The sequence below is a fragment of the Bubalus kerabau genome, chromosome 21 (genome assembly GCF_029407905.1).
Source record: "Bubalus kerabau isolate K-KA32 ecotype Philippines breed swamp buffalo chromosome 21, PCC_UOA_SB_1v2, whole genome shotgun sequence".
Lineage (NCBI taxonomy): Eukaryota > Metazoa > Chordata > Mammalia > Artiodactyla > Bovidae > Bubalus > Bubalus kerabau.
The window spans coordinates 43831881-43850073 of NC_073644.1; the positions used below are offsets into that span (position 1 = coordinate 43831881).

At 41.2% G+C, this 18193-nt stretch overlaps 1 protein-coding gene across 7 annotated transcripts in view; it reads left to right on the plus strand.

Annotated features, from left to right (window-relative positions):
- PTPRM (protein tyrosine phosphatase receptor type M) overlaps window positions 1-18193 on the plus strand; it is a 661836-nt gene that overhangs the window by 355855 nt on the left and 287788 nt on the right. The window lies entirely within an intron of this gene.

The following is an 18193-nucleotide window of genomic DNA, read 5'->3' on the forward strand; positions in this document are numbered from 1 at the left end:
TTATCTGATATTGGGCACCATAACAAATTACCACAAGCTTCTTGGATAAAAGTAGCAAAAATGTAGCAGTAGAAATTTAGTTAGCACTCTGCAAGCCAGAACCCGGAAATCGAGGCGTTGGCAGGGATCTGCTGCCTCAGAAGCCACAGGGAAAAGTCCGTCCTCGCCTCCTCCAGCCTCTGGGGCCGCTGGCGTCCTGTGGCTTGTCCCTCTGTCACTCCAGGCTCAGCTTCCACCTTCACATGGTCTCCTTGTCACATCTTCACTGTGTATCCCCTACAAAGACAGCGATCATTAGGGCCCGTGCGTGTAATCTGGGATGATCTCATTTCCATATCTTTAGTTACATATGCAAAGGCCCTTTTTCCAAATTAGCTCACGCTTCCAGCTTCCGACCCGTGCAGTCGTGTGCTCGTTTGTGTTTGACTCTTTGCAACCCCATGGACTGTAGCCCGCCAGGCTCCTCTGTCCATGGGTTTTCCTAGGCAGGAATACTGAAGTGGGTTGACATTTCCTCCTCCAGGGGATCTTCCCGACCCAGGAATCAAACCGGAATCTCCTGTGTCTTCTGCATTGGCAGGTGGATTCTTTACCACTGGGTCACCTGGGAATCCCTCTGGAACATAGACATATCTTGGGGCAAGCAGGGGGAACACCACTCAACCCATCTCAGCCCACCCTCTGTCCCTAAAACATACCTACCCACCTCATATGCAAAATGCATTCAACCCAACATCCCCAAAAGTTTCATTTCACGATAGCATGAAATCTAAACCCCAAAACTCATCTTAACAGCAGCAGCTCCAAATTTCCAAATCTAATCACATAAATCATCTGAATCATGTATGGCTGAGACTCTGGGTATGATCCACTCTAGGGCAAGATGCCATTCTATCCACAGACTGGTGAAACTCCGAAACAAACTGCCTGCTTCTAAAATACAATAATAGGCAGGCATGGGATAGGCGCTGCTGTTCCCAAAAAAGGGGGAAATTGGAAGGAATGAATCATCCCGTACATTGGAACTTATCCAATGTCCACTTGTTTCTTTCACTATTCCCTGAGCCCCAGCAACACTGAGGATAATGAGGTGCCCCACTTGAGTGCATATTTCATGTGGGTACATCTGAATTGAGTCTGCAAAGCTGTCCCATAAGATCGTTATGTTTGTATCTGATCCTGTGAATATAACGCTCTGGTGTCTACCAGCAGGTAACTACCAGGCAGAGGAATGCTGTCTTTCACTGTGTGCTTATCCATCCTGGGGTTTGTGCTGGTTGAACTTTCTCTGAACTGGAGCTCTGAGCTCCTTGTTCTCAGAAAGAAGTCACACCTGAATGGAAGTGAGTCTCTCAGCCTGATAAGTGATGTGGGTGAAATATGGGGATTGAGTATGAGTGAAAAATGAAATTGAATAAAACCCCTGGAACAAGGGAGAAAGCCCCTTTGTAGCTCTGCCTTCTCAGAACAGATAAAGGCTTTCTCGAAGTGTGTGTGTTTTTGCACAGAGCAGCTTCATACGCTGCAACCCTTAAACCTTCATGTGTTCATGTGTTAGAGTGACCATATCCCTGTGTCGCTTCTGTCACGGAGAATGACTTTCTTACATCTTTTCTAATTTACTCATCAATCTCTCAGGATGTACATATGAGGGAAGGTATTTTCTGCCTCAGATAGTTTCTTCTTTCCTTTTTAGATGTGATTTTACTGTTTAACTAAACTGAGGCACCCTACTGTCCATTTTTCTATTGCTGGGTGAAGAGCTCACTTAGTTAACTAAGGTTCTTGAAAAATACTCCTTTCCCTTGAGGTACTGAATATCTCATTTTGAGAAACGAGTTAAATGTCCATGTGACTAACGCAGTCTGAACCCCTCACCGCTTTAAGTATACCTTGTTTCATATGATAATTTGACAAATCTTTTCAGGTTCCAATTCTCTGAACCCTTTTTTTCTCAATCCAATTCAGATTTGTCAAAATTTTCAGTGGATTGTGTTTTCTTCAGTTAATTCTGGGGTGCTTTTTAAAGCTGAGTGTTAACTGGTAGGTGGTGCCCTTCTGACCTGAGGGATAGGCGTGTAGGATGGGGAGACCCAGACAGTCACCCCAAAAGTGTCTGGCGAAGGTCCTAACGCCAAAGTTGCCTTGGTTTGTATTAGCTAGAAATCACTGGCATTTATCTATTGATACTCGGGGCATTTTTCCCCTCTTATAGGGCATCATTGAAAGAACTTGGTTCTATTTTTTAAATTCTTACTCTGTGTTGAACAGTCATGTAGCACTGATGCTGATGTAATAGAGTCTGAGCTCTTGGACCCTTCATATATAAATACCCTTGTAATTCATGACTCACGCTTGGTCATTCTTCACTGGATAGCCGAAGTGTTGGTGGCTTAGTAGCTAAGCTGTGTCCAGCTCTTGCGACCCCATGGACTGTAGCCTGCCAGGCTCCTCTGTCCATTGGATTTTTCCAGGCAAGAATACTGGAGTGGGTTGCCATTTCCTTCTCTAAGGGATCTTCCTGACCCAGGGATTGAACCCAGGTCTCCTGCATTGCGGGCGGGATTTTTACCATGTGAGCCACCAGGGAAGCCCCAAAGATCCCCCCTCAGATAACTCCTGTGAACCTGCGGGATAGATCATGAGCAGTCTCGCCTGCTATCTTCCACAAGACTCCAGAAACATCTCTGGAATTTAGGATAAGGGTTAATTGTCATTTTAATAAAATGTTCATTGGTTTTAGTGTCACAGATAGGAGGGGGGAAAGGTGCCAGCACAGTTTTTTTAACAAACACCAGCTCTCTGCTTTTTTTTTATTCCTTCCCTTTGCAGTTGGCTTCTTGAAATTTTAGCAGGGAACCTTGTTTCTAGTTGTATTATTGTTACAATATTAGTAGTGTTTCCAGTAGCTGTTGAGTCAGCCTCTCGATGTTTACCAGACAAGTCTTTCTCCCTCCTTTCTTTTAATTCTGGGGAACTGCAGAGTGATTAAAGTTAGATACCTATCCAGAATCAGGTATTTGCTAGAGGTAGTTCTGGGAGCTTAATCCATGATAAAACGTGTCATTATAACATCTTGAAAAGGTCTTAATATGAATAAATAACCAGGGCTACTTTTTTTTAGTTTATTTTCTGCCAGAATTATGTTAGCAAAAGCGTGATGCATTTTATGATTTCGTGCAATGCAGAAGTAATTACCAAATTCATAATTCTGTAAGGAGCAGATTTTTAATACCTACGTTATTAGAACACACCAGATTTATTGTCTCGAATCCAGCCTTGGAAGTTAATAAAATGCGGTTGTCAGTGTTGCAAATACCCGTTAAATCTTGTGTGTTATTTTGTGTGCATACAAACCATCCATGAAGAAATGAAGCCTAGTAAGAAGCTCTAGGAAGTTTTACAGATGACTATATTTCTCTCTGCAACAGTCTAATGCTTGCTCAATTTTGTGTCCTTATTTAAATTAAAGGAGGTTTGGTTTAATCTTATATTTCCCCAAAGTTTTAAGTGTAATTTTAGAATAGTCTCTTCAATATTTAATTAATAATTTTCCCATATTTATATATACACATACACTCACACACACACACACACACACACATACCCGACTAGCATACTACTTAGAAGATAACAGTTCAAAAATGATAGAATTATCTTAATGTTATATTTTAAAGTGTGGTATTTGACACCTGGCTAGATCCATAGTTATTCCTTTCCAGGATATATTTTCAGACAGTGGGTAGTGGAGATTCACACTAGAGAAGTTCTTGAGAATTTGATACTATTGAAAACAAACCTTCCTTTCATTGTGGATTGCCACACCCTGCTGCTGCTGCTGCTGCTGCTGAGTCGCTTCAGTCGTGTCCGACTCTGTGCGACCCCAGAAACGGCAGCCCACCAGGCTCCGCCGTCCCTGGGGTTCTCCAGACAAGAACACTGGAGTGGGTTGCCATTTCCTTCTCCAATGCATGAAAGTGAAAACTGAAAGTGAAGTCGCTCAGTCGTGTTGGACTCTTAGCGACCCCATGGACTGCAGCCTACCAGGCTCCTCCATCCATGGGATTTTCCAGGCAAGAGTACTGGAGTGGGGTGCCATTGCCTTCTCCGTGCCACACCCTGATCCCACGTAATCATTGCAAGTGTCAATTAGAAGAAAAAAATTTGTGGATGTATTCCAAACTGGATATACTACAGGCTGATATAACATTAGGGTTGGGAGTTTAAATATTGTTCATTCATAGCTCTACCAAAGAAAAAATCATTTTTTGAGATGGAAGAAGATGAAACCTTGGAGGAAGGCCTTCCGCCAAGGTGAGGGTTGGATGCTCACCCAGTGTGGGTACCTCTTCCCCACAGGGCCATGCGTTTCCCTCTGAGGCTTCCCCAGTCTCTGACCCCGCTCCCATCCCCCCAACTCCATTCAACCTCCTCTTGCCCTTGGAGCCCTTGATAGGGTTGATGCTGTGCCTCGGCCCCCACTGCAATCAGTTCTTTTAGTTTTAGCCTCATGGGTGACCCATCCCAAGCATCTAGACTTCAGCAGTAATGTGGGGCAAAGCATTTCAGCTTGTGAAGGTGTATGGGTGCTGGTTGGCACACTCTCTGAATTTGTATGTACCCTGTGCTCTGAGATACAGCAGCCAGGCATGAATTTTACTCTCCTCCCCACCCAAATGTACCTACCTTGTTAGTCGCTCAGTCGTGTCCAACTCTTTTGTGACCCCATGGACTGTATAGCCTGCCAGGCTCCTCTGTCCATGGGCTTCTCCAGGCAAGAATACTGGAATGGGTTTCCATTTCCTCCTCCAGGGGATGGTGGATTCTTTACCATCCAAGCCACCAGGGAAGCCCTTTGTTCCCATTCAAAATTATACTTGTCCATGGATGATTCCTTAGGTCCAGAGCCAGATACTCCGGCTCCCTGTCTAGCAGTGGGTACAATAAGTGCAAGTTTACATTGGGATAAGAACATGTGTGCTGTTGTTAAAATTATGTGGCAGGTCAACCAAACTGACTTGGAGTTGAAAGGTTCAAGGTCATTGGTAGAAGTAAGATTCAAGGGAAAACAGTCATAGGCTTTTTGAGAATAGAGATATGGTGGAGGTTTTCTTTTGGGTGGGGGGTGTTGGTACTATTGTATAGGGAAACAGAAAAAGAATAAGATTCAGCCAAAAAGTAAAAGTGAATTTCTTTTCGTGTGTTACCTTTTAATCTCAAGTCTTTGAGTTTTTGCATCTGTGCTGTCTTCTGTGTTGCTGCCAGATGTTGAGAACAGTCATCGCATAATTGCCTGGTAAGAGAGCTATTTCTGTGCATTCTGGGCCTGAACACACCGAGCAGTTCTGAGTGAATTCCACCAGTTGATCTGGAGGACATTGTTCATCTATCCATCTCTGCACGTGAGAATTAATTTGCCAACTCTGATTGCATTCTACATGCCTTGACTCGGGTTGATCACACGTATCTGAATGTATCCATTTAGAAAAAAATGAACTTGGCTGTTTAGCCATGTAGCATTAATTGATGACATCTCTTGAACATGGATTTATGCGGCCATGCAGTCTTGTCTGGGTCTCTCAGTGAAGCCCTGTGTGAGCCTCTCGATTTAGCTCACACTGTTGGGCTACTGACTGCCAACTAGTGCAGCCTGTCAGCAGCAGCAGGCTGCCACGAGAGCAGGAGTGTCCCGGTACGTCTTCTTCAGACTGATATATGAAATCGCACATCCCATTTATTTCTGTGCAACATTATAAACAACATCTGTGTCTCTGCTTCCCTGGCAAGGATGGAGCTGCTCAAATCTGAGATTTATACAGTGGTTTATCATCGTCCCAGGTGATTTTCATGGCAACCTTCAAAGCTTAAACTGAGAGCTTAAAGTATTTATTGCTCAGGTGTGATCATCGATTGACTTAAATAATGTCTTGGAAATCAGTTTACTCTCTCAGCCGCTTGGTGCTGTAGAAACCCACGTTTGACTCTTGGTGGTGTTTGGAATTTAATTAGAGGCATCATGAGGCATGGCCTTGGGTTAGTCTTCATTGAAATGCCTTTTGTGGGACCAAATTTGAAATGGCCAAGCATGTTTGTCATTTTTAGTACCGGGTGATTATATTTTCTGGTGGCTTAGATGGTAAAGAACCTGCCTGCCAATGCAGGAGATGCAGGTTAGATCCCTGAATCAGGAAGATCCCCTGGAGAAGGAAATGGCAACCCTCTCCAGTGTTCTTGTCTGGAGAATTCCACGGACAGAGGAGCCTGGAGAGATAGAGTCCTTGGGATCCCAAAGAGTCGGACACGACTGAGTGACTGACACTTTCGCTTTTGGATTTTTTTTCTGCCTTACACAGTAAGCTGAAGTTCTGTGTTGTGTTTGTGCAGCATTTAAATCCAATCCACCCTCATTTACGAAGACCCCCCCATCATGCTCTGACTGAGTCCAGTTGTGGCTGGGATTCTGAACCTCTGCAGGTCTTTGGCTTGGGGTGAAGCGCGGTTGGCAGACTGGTGACGTCTTGTTGACTTAGATATGAACCATGGCACCTGGGTACAGTGGGGCAAATTGTCACTGACATGAGGATGAGGTGAAAAGTATATGTCTGTAGGCTTTTATCTTTCCTTTACAGCTCGACACATGCTTCCTTCACGACAAGGGAAGAAAATCACAAGGACCGGAGCTTGTCTCTCTTTGGAACTCTCTAGAATTAGCTTGTCATGAAATGTAAAACTAATGTGCAGTTGTAAAAACCGTTGCCAGCTCTTTCCTCAGTGCTGCCTGATGGCTAAGTAGATTTGGAAATGAAAGGGGTTATTATAAAGTGATTACTGAATAGCTAGGTATGTCATTTTAAACAAGCAGCTAAAATCTCTCTGTTAGACGTTCAGGCTGTAGTCTTGTTTTGTATCATTCATATTTAAGACATGATTTTGATTGTGGAGGAGTAATCAAGCACTAGGGGTAATTTAGGAAAAAAATACATATATGGGGTGATATTTTCTTTAATTCCTTATTAAAATACATTAGAATTTAAATGAGGCATTCTCTAAAAATGTGTAACTATTAAGTAGGTACCAAATACAAAAATACGCATACCAGTCGGCTCTAGTTGAGAGCTGAAAATTCTTCACCTGAGGAAAATCTTTTCTTTTAAAATTCAAGCAAAGCCTATTGTAAAATAATGTGTTGAAAGTGGCACATATCAAAGAGTGAATGGTTTAAAAATTATAACTCTTAATATCTTTTTACTGTCAGTTTCATAGGGGAGAGGACATGCCGCGAAGAATCTTAAAAGGAAAACATAAAATCAAAACAAAAAGAGGTCCAGTTAATGTAGGCTTTCTTTTGCTTTATCCCCCTCTTCTTTCTAAATACTTTTCCTGGGAATCGCCATCTGTGTTAGTGACTTGAACAGTTACGTAACCTCCAAATCCTTCCCCACTTCCCCCCGACCTTGAGCTTTAGGTTTATCCTGAGGGCCATACCCGCTGTCTGCTCATGGATGGCTCAGGCGGCAAGCAGTCAGGCCCATCACACCCCCAGCTCTCCTCGACTCTGGCCTGTCTTGGCAGGACTGTCTTCCTACCCCTGGTCCCACCCTCCGCCTGACCGTCTAATGATGACATTCCGTGGTGTGTAGGTCCAGGATGTTTCCCGAGCTGCCGTTCTTCTAGTACAGGCTGGCTTGGCCATCACCAGCGGGTCCTCTGGGGAGAACCCAGCCTCGCACCCCTCCCTCCAGGCTCTCCCCATCCCAGTCCATCCTCTGCTACCAACAGGCCGGCCCCCAGGTCTGCCCCACAGGCTCAGCAGGCTTCCTCTCCCCATAGAATTCAACTTCAAAATGGCTGAAAAAGCTAAGATATGTGGTATCATATTAATAACTTATTAGAAGTATTATCTGCGGATCCTCCCGAAAATGTCTGATTTTCAGTATGTCAGAATCCTGAGTATTTTTAACACTAAATGGCAAATGGGTGATCTACTTTATTAAGATTATCCAATATGTTCTGTAGTTTTTAAGCCCCTCCTAAGAAATATGCAAATATTCAAGGAAGCATAGTTGTTTGTAATTTTTTAAGACAAGTTTCTGTGGCAAATTAACCGAATTCAAAAGGAAATAAATATGTATCAGTGAACTGTGATTTCTTTTCAAAAGTTGAGTGAGGAATGAGCTGTAATATTAAAAAAAAAACAAAAAAACCCTTATTTGTGACAGTTTCCTTATTCTTTTCTTAAAGAACAGTTCTTTTCTTAAAGATGGAAAATATGGCTGAGCAAATGCCCTGGTGGTCAGTGGTTAGGATTCTGCTTTCACTGCCAAGGGAGAGCCAGGGTTCAATTCCCTGGTGGAGGAATTATTAATAAGTGGGAGGCTCTGAACAGGTAAAAAGTGTTTTAAATAAGATTTCTCTACTTAGTATCAACTAGAGAGAATGGTTCTTATGGGTGAATCTAAAATGGTATTCGATTGGCTTCTTTTCAACACTCATCACATTCTTCCATAACCAGCAGTAACTGGCCTGGGTACGCTTTTCCTCTGGATGAAATAAACAGATCCAAACTTGCAAGATCCTTTTTGTGGTCATCACAGCTTTATGAGGGTTAGAGAAGGTCAATACACATTCTCAACCAATTTTTGACAGTTCTGAAAAACTCTGTGAAAATCACTTGCCTCCTCCTTTAATAGAGCCTGAAATAAATACCAAGAAAGTCTTTTACTGGAAGCTCATTTCTATTTCACACAACAGTTTCTTGTAAAGTTCATCTATAGGATGAATTACAGCTGGTTCATTGCCGGGCACCGGAACAACTGAAGACTCGGATTTGACTGTATAGCAGCAGTGTTCTTCCCGCAGGCGTGAACTTTACACTTCGGAAATGTCACCAAGGAGCTGAGGCAGAAATGGACCATTCTGATCGTTAGGGGAGCCATGTTTATAAAGCAGAAAGTAAGACAGAGACATGCAAATCGCAGCGCAGAACTTGGAAAGGCCTTTCATAGAAAACTGGTAAATACCACAGAAAAGGAGATGGTTTCTGAATTGACTTATGAAAACAAAGGAACTGAGCTAGATGCTTGGTGTTTATTATATTGTGTTAGCATCCTTTTAACTAATGCATTGATTAGTGAACATAGGCTCCTTCTAGGATGAAGCACTTGTGTTAGACATGGGATCAGTCGTCAGTGAACTTGATTGTTACAGAAGACAGGAAAACATATAGAAACATAATGAACCTGTGAACATGAGGATTTTGACAATGTGGGTGTCTAGAAGCCTCAGAGTTCTTAACTAAGAAAAAATAGTTATGAAAGAGACTGATTTTGAATCAAGATAGAAAGGGATTGAAGACTACTTCTTTGCAGATAAAAAAGGTGACTAGTACTGTATGTGTATGGACCTGTGAGACCAAAGATATTAATTTTGGAGGGAGAATGGTATTTGGGATGCAACAGACAGATTTGCCTGACTGGTGTGCAAAGCAAGAATGGTTATGACCTGTTTGACAGGAATGACTTACTCATGGAATCATTTTTATTTGGTTCCTATGATAAGAGGGCATCAATTAGAAGTCCTTAGATTGATTCAGACATAACCATCAAAAAGGAAAGTCATGAAGGACAGACAGGATTAGGGAGGAATAGCTAAAACTGGTACCTTCATGAAAATTCAATTCAAGTACTGTATGTGGCTATATGGCTGTTGAAGTTAGTATTTGTGGTTAAAGGGTAAGCGAGTAAGTGGTATTTGTTTGCTGAAAAAAATCCACATACCTCTGTCAACATGCACACAGCATATCCTGTTCTGCACACCTGCTTTATCTTAAGTTTTGAAACGATCTGTTAAATTTCTTCAGAACTCTCAGTGCATGCCGCATGCCTATATCTTTTTGGTCATGGAACTTGCATGTTTTTGAACAGCACACAAATATACCCACATAGACACACACACACCTACACACACTCTTTCCAGCAGGACCACAGTGTACGGTTGTGCAGAATGTGCACGGTGTAAGCATGCAGGGCCCATTCATTGCACAAACCCCATAGATTTATATGATTCTTATGCAGTTTTCCAGCAGATGACAGTACGTGCCTTAAGGAAGGGGTGCTTTTCTGTTGTACACAAACATAGGTCAGAACATGTACAACATGTGTACACCGTGTACACAAACATGTACCAAATGGGTCAGCTGTGGCCTTGGACGGTCACCTTGCTCATGCTCTTCCCTCCTCACGTGGCCGTCCTGAGCTCTGCTTTAGGCCTCTCTGAGACTCCAGGAATGAAACAGGGTGAGGTTCAGAGCTGGGGTCGGGGTCAGGAGAAGCAACACCTGTCCCCTGAGTGGCTGAGCCAGGCCTGAGACTCAGCCTGCAGGATCCAGGGGTCTGGTGTCTGGGCCAAAAGCATCGCTGGTGAGATGCCCGTTACACATGTGAATACATGGCTCCATAAAGCTCTTAAGGTCAAAGGCTCCCAGCCATGGGTGAATATCCAGAACGTCTTCAGTGAGATGTTATCCTGCTTCCCTTAGGTCTGGCTGTCAGAAACCGCAGTCTTTCTCTCCTAAGAACCAAGGGTAGACTGTCCTGCAGGAAGAGAAGTTCAAAGAGCCAACAGATTTTCTGGGATATTCATGCCTTCCTGTGATAACCTTCTTTTAAATTATTATGCTGTTGTTTTTCAGTCGCTAAGTTATGTCTGACTCTGTGGCCCCATGGACTGCAGCATGCCAGGCTTCCCTGTCCTTCACTATCTGTATTTGACATAAACAAAAGAATATATGTCATCTACATAAATTATGCTACATAGAAACATTAACTGACTCCTTGGCTTAAAAATAGAGCCTCCTTAGAACCTCTGCATCTGTTTGCTTCTCATTTTATTCCCCTGCCTCTAGGACTGAGGTCACCAGTATCCTGAGTTTCCATGGATATTTGTCCTGTTTTTCTCTTCTTTCTTCACTTAAGTGGTTTTAACATATATGTATGCTTTAATTCCCTTTTGCTGGTTTTTCAGTGTTATAAAATTATATCATAGTTCTCTACTGTGACTTGAATTTTTCACTCAATTCTGTATTTCCACAATTCATTATTGTTTCATTCATAATCACTAGAGAATACTTTGCCATTGTATGATTATCTGTCTGTTTTCTACTCAGTAGATATTTAGGTTGTTTCTGTGTTTTTTCTCTTATTCTTTTGTCAACAGTGCTGCTAAGAACATTTCTGTACATATCTCCTGGCACCCCCAGGGAAGACTTTCTCTAGGAGTGCATATCTCCTTGTGCCCCCAGGGAAGAATTTCTCTAGGTGTGTGTGTATGTGTGTGTGTGTGTGTATATATATATATATATATATATATATATATATATATATATATCTCCTGGCGCCCCCAGGGAAAAAGTTCTCCAGCAGTGTGCTCTTCTCACTCTTCTGCTGCAGTATGAAATGTATTTTACATTGTGGACATAGTCAAACACACACCTGTAAATTCACAAGAATGTGTGTATGTAAACCAGAACAAAAACTGCACAGTCCTCACCTTCTAACTTAAAATGCATTTGAATGTTTTAGTTTCTTTGTGTGTGTGTGTGTTTGTGTGTGTGTGCGCTCAGTTGTATCCAACTCTTTGTGACCCCATGGACTATAGTCCGCTTGGCTCCTCTGTCCCTGGGACTCTCCAGGCAAGAATACTGGAGTGGGATGCCATTTCTCCCTCTAGGGGATCTTCCTGACCCAGGGATCAAACCCACATCTCTTAGGTCTCCTGCATTGGCAGGCGGGTTCTTTACCACTAATATTCCTTACTAGTCTTAAGACCCGAGGGCCCAACCTGCATTCTAAAAAACATTCCTCTTTTTTTGTGGCATCTTTGTCAGGTTTTGGTATTAGGGTGATGGTGGCCTCATAGAATGAGTTTGGAAGTTTACCTTCCTCTGCAATTTTCTGGAAGAGTTTGAGTAGGATAGGTGTTAGCTCTTCTCTAAATTTTTGGTAGAATTCAGCTGTGAAGCCGTCTGGACCTGGGCTTTTGTTTGCTGGAAGATTTCTGATTACAGTTTCAATTTCCGTGCTTGTGATGGGTCCGTTAAGATTTTCTATTTCTTCCTGGTTCAGTTTTGGAAAATTGTACTTTTCTAAGAATTTGTCCATTTCTTCCATGTTGTCCATTTTATTGGCATATAATTGTTGATAGTAGTCTCTTATGATCCTTTGTATTTCTGTGTTGTCTGTTGTGATCTCTCCATTTTCATTTCTAATTTTATTGATTTGATTTTTCTCCCTTTGTTTCTTGATGAGTCTGGCTAATGGTTTGTCAATTTTATTTATCCTCTCAAAGAACCAGCTTTTGGCTTTGTTGATTTTTGCTATGGTCTCTTTTGTTTCTTTTGCATTTATTTCTGCTCTAATTTTTAAGATTTCTTTCCTTCTACTAACCCTGGGGTTCTTCATTTCTTCCTTTTCTAGTTCCTTTAGGTGTAGAGTTAGGTTATTTGACTTTGTTCTTGTTTCTTGAGGTATGCCTGTATTGCTATGAACCTTCCCCTTAGCACTGCTTTTACAGTGTCCTACAGGTTTTGGGTTGTTGTGTTTTCATTTTCATTCATTTCTATGCATATTTTTATTTCTTTTTTGATTTCTTCTGTGATTTGTTGGTTATTTAGCAGCGTGTTGTTCAGCCTCCATATGTTGGAATTTTTAATAGTTTTTCTCCTGTAATTGAGATCTAATCTTACTGCATTGTGGTCAGAAAAGATGCTTGGAATGATTTCAATTTTTTTGAATTTACCAAGGCTAGCTTTATGGCCCAGGATGTGATCTATCCTGGAGAAGTCTCCATGTGCACTTGAGAAAAAGGTGAAATTCATTGTTTGGGGGTGAAATGTCCTGTAGATATCAATTAGGTCTAACTGGTCTATTGTATCACTTAAAGTTTGTGTTTCCTTGTTAATTTTCTGTTTAGTTGATCTATCCATAGGTGTGAGTGGGGTATTAAAGTCTCCCACTATTATTGTGTTATTGTTAATTTCCCCTTTCATACTTGTTAGCATTTGTCTTACATATTGCAGTGCTCCTATGTTGGGTGCATATATATTTATAATTGTTATATCTTCTTCTTGGATTGATCCTTTGATCATTATGTAGGCCAATATCACTGATGAACATAGTTGCAAAAATCCTTAACAAAATTCTAGCAATCAGAATCCAACAACACATTAAAAAGATCATACATCATGACCAAGTGGGCTTTATCCCAGGGATGCAAGGATTCTTCAGTATCCGCAAATCAATCAATGTAATACACCACATTAACAAATTGAAAAATAGAAGCCATATGATTATCTCAATAGATGCAGAGAAAGCCTTTGACAAAATTCAACATCCATTTATGATAAAAACTCTCCAGAAAGCAGGAAGAGAAGGAACATACCTCAACATAATAAAAGCTATATATGACAAACCCATAGCAAACATTATCCTCAATGGTGAAAAATTGAAAGCATTTCGCCTAAAGTCAGGAACAAGACAGGGGTGCCCACTTTCACCACTACTATTCAACATAGTTTTGGAAGTTTTGGCCACAGCAATCAGAGCAGAAAAAGAAATAAAAGGAATCCAAATTGGAAAAGAAGAAGTAAAACTCTCACTGTTTGCAGATGACATGATCCTCTACATAGAAAACCCTAAAGACTCCACCAGAAAATTACTAGAGCTAATCAATGAATACAGTAAAGTTGCAGGATATAAAATCAACACACAGAAATCCCTTGCATTCCTATACACTAATAATGAGAAAACAGAAAGACAAATTAAGGAAACAATTCTATTCACCATTGCAATGAAAAGAATAAAATACTTAAGAATACATCTACCTAAAGAAACAAAAGACCTATATATAGAAAACTATAAAACACTGGTGAAAGAAATCAAAGAGGACGCTAACAGATGGAGAAATATACTGTGTTCATGGATGGAAAGAATCACTATAGTGAAAATGAGTATACTACCCAAAGCAATCTATAAATTCAATGCAATCCCTATCAAGCTACCAACGGTATTCTTCACAGAGCTAGAACAAATAATTTCACAATTTGTATGGAAATACAAAAAACCTCAAATAGCCAAAGCAATCTTGAGAAAGAAGAATGGAACTGGAGGAATCAACCTGCCTGACTTCAGGCTCTACTACAAAGCCACAGTCATCAAGACAGTATGGTACTGGCACAAAGACAGAAATATAGATCAATGGAACAAAATAGAAATCCCTGAGACAAATCCATGCACCTATGGACACTTTATCTTTGACAAAGGAGGCAAGACTATACAATGGAGAAAAGACAATCTCTTTAACAAGTGGTGCTGGGAAAACTGGTCAACCACTTGTAAAAGAATGGAACTAGAACACTTTCTAACACCATACACAAAAATAAACTCAAAATGGATTAAAGATCTAAACGTAAGACCAGAAACTATAAAACTCCTAGAGGAGAACATAGGCAAAACACTCTCCGACATAAATCACAGCAGGATCCTCTATGACCCACCTCCCAGAATATTGGAAATAAAAGTAAAAATAAACAAATGGGACCCTAATTAAAATTAAAAGCTTCTGCACAACAAAGGAAAATATAAGCAAGGTGAAAAGACAGTCTTCAGAATGGGAGAAAATAATAGCAAATGAAGCAACTGACAAAGAATTAATCTCAAAAATATACAAGCAACTCCTGTAGCTCAATTCCAGAAAAATAAACGACCCAATCAAAAAATGGGCCAAAGAACTAAACAGACATTTCTCCAAAGAAGACATACAGATGGCTAACAAACACATGAAAAGATGTTCAACATCACTCATTATCAGAGAAATGCAAATCAAAACCACAATGAGGTACCATTTCATGCCAGTCAGAATGGTTGCTATCTAAAAGTCTATAAGCAATAAATGCTGGAGAGGGTGTGGAGAAAAGGGAACCCTCTTCCACTGTTGGTGGGAATGCAAACTAGTACAGCCACTATGGAGAACAGTGTGGAGATTCCTTAAAAAACTGGAAATAGAACTGCCATATGACCCAGCAATCCCACTGCTGGGCATACACACCCAGGAAACCAGAATTGAAAGAGACATGTGTATCCCAGTGTTCATCACAGCACTGTTTATAATAGCCAGGACATGGAAGCAACCTAGATGTCCATCAGCAGATGAATGGATAAGAAAGCTGTGGTACATATACACAATGGAGTATTACTCAGCCATTAAAAAGAATACATTTGGATCAGTTCTAATGAGGTGGATGAAACTGGAGCCTATTATACAGAGTGAAGTAAGCCAGAAAGAAAAACACCAATATAGTATACTAATGCATATATATGGAATTTAGAAAGATGGTAACGATAACCCTGTATGCGAGACAGCAAAAGAGACACAGATGTTTAGAACAGGCCTTTGGACTCTGTGGGAGAGGGCGAGGGTGGGATGATTTGGGAGAATGGCATTGAAACATGTATAATACCATATGTGAAATGAATCACCAGTCCAGGTTCAATGCATGATACAGGATGCTTGGGGCTGGTGCACTGGGATGACCCAGAGGGATGGTATGGGGAGGGAGGAGGGAAGGGCGTTCAGGATGGGGAACACGTGTACACCCATGGCGGATACATGTTGATGTATGGCAAAACCAATACAATATTGTAAAGTAATTAGCCTCCAATTAAAATAAATAAATTTATATTTAAAAATAAAATAAAAAACACTCCTCTAAGTCAGAGTTTCTCAGACTTTAATGTGCAAAGGAAGATTCTGCTTCTGGCCATTGGAGGTGGGGCTCGAGCGTGTGTATTTCTAAATGAGCTGCCAAGTGTTACCAGTGCTCACTCTTCACCCCTTGTAATAGGCAATGTGTGGGCTCAACCTGTCTGCTCCTCAGGAGGGAATACGTAAGTAAACTACAGTTAATTTCCTCAGTGGAATTTGATCTGCATATATGATACATGTATACATTTGATTTAGATCAGTTAAAATGATCTATATGATCCATCTGTAGATCTAAGCCAGATCTGTGAATTTCAACTTGGCTGATGTGGAACCCATCAATCTGCAGAGAATGGTAGCATTTGGGTAAAATCTTAGGCATCCTGGACACTTGTAATAAAAGTATAAAACCATGTCTGAGAGTGATGTATAATAACCTTGAGGTAGCCTACAGGACCATGGAAAGGATTTATATCAGCAGTATTTTATTTCTTTAATCAAAAGTGCTCTGAGGCAAAACACCAATGTTAATATTTGATATTAGTAGGTACACAGGCAACTGTTGTATGTTGTACTTTTCAATGTGCTTTTTTTAAAAAACTTATTACTTGAAAATTTTAAAACCTTAAATTAATACCAGAAAAGAACACTTTGTATTTGAAAGAAGAACATCTTTCAACCACTGTTGGACTCCTAGCCTTATTCTGAAAAGTTAATCAATTCAGGCAGAATAAATTATGAGAAACATTACTGTCAATGAGTCTGTTATCAATGCCAACACTTCTTTATTGTGGAAGATTGTCAATAGTGAATCATTTATTCCATCTTTTTTTCCAGCTCCCATTCAACTAACTCTTAAGTATATTAAATCTTAAAATTCTTAAAAAAAAAAATATTCTAAAAGTCTCGGTGACACTATCCTGAAATGAGACACCAAAAATGACTAACCAAAAGCCAAATTTGTGTTCTTTTACTGTAGGTTTTGTAACGTGCAAACCAAAAACTAAACAGCATGTGCACAGCATGCTCTCTTAGGGTCACTTAGGGTCACCTGAAGCATAGGTAGCTGCCCCTCCAGGCTGTCAGCCATCGCTGACGTTCAGAGTGTGGGTTCAGCCCCACCCTCTTGCCTGAGAGGGTCTGCATTCGCACCTTTGTCTGTGTCCTCATCATTTCTTATGTAAGATCATCTTTACATTTCCCGTAAATCATGAATAGAAATTCCTGCTTTCATCTGCAATCAAATTAGATTGATCAATAGGATTGATACATGGAGAGTCCAGTTCCCAGCAAGGTTACTTACCTTTAGGATTTAGGCTGAGTACAAACCAGCACTTGTAATACAGAAAAGATATGGTAAAGAATGCATCCATCCTAAACCAAGAAATATGGGAGGAATTTGCTTCTATGTGAGGCCTGGCATGGCTGCCCTTTCCTTCATTATTCAATAAGACTGTTTTCTCAGCTATTAATTTAGTACTATTTTTGTTTTTGTTTTGTTGTTGTTGTTGTTTAATTGCTAAGTCTTACCCAACTCTTTGTGATCCCATGGACTGTAGCCTGCCAGGTTCCTCTGTCCATGGAATTTTCCAGGCAAGAATATTGGAATGCATTGCCATTTCCTACTCCAGGGATCTTCCCAAGGCAGGGATCAAACCTGGGTCTTTTGAAGTGCAGGCAGATTCTTTACTGTCTGTGTCTTTGCTGCTTAGGAATATTAAATAACTTGGAAGGCCAACATAGCATCAGTTAAACAAGCCTTTGCTCTGATTCAACTGTACAGCAAAGTAAATAAAGCTGTTCCTTTATTATTTTGTCACCTTCTTTTGTGTGACTGGCGAGGCAGAAGTTTAGTAGCTGAAGATGCCAGAAGGGACCCACCCTGCCATTCTGGGTATCATTCCTTTTATTGCAATAGACCTCTGGAAAGTCCATGAAGAGGCAGAAAAGAGAAACCTGTTAGCAGGAGCCTCGGTTTGTAATCTGTGTTTTTGATTATCAATGACAGGATTCTAAAATTACACCCAGATGTATCTCACAGCTTCTGAAATTGAGTTTCTGAAAAAGCAGTGTAGTCGTAATGAAAGGTAAAGGGCAGGGTTCCAGAGAAACGAGCTGTGAATTGAACCTGCAGTGGAAATTGATCCTATCACTCAGTTTCTGCCCTTACCCGTGGAAGAACAGGACCGGCTACATGAGGAGGCGGGGTCCCCGGCTAAATAGGATTGCCAGAGTGCAGGAGGCCAGAACCAGCTCACTGGTCCCTCAGGTCAGGGCTGCAAGTGTCAGGTGTCTGTGCTTGAAACCCGACTCAACGTGGCAGCAAGAGAACAGAGGGGAAGATGCTGCCAGTGGCGCTGGCAGGGAAACCAGTGAGAACTCCCTGCTGAAGCTTCAGGCGTGACAGCCACCACGCTCCTCAGGGATACCGCTCTGG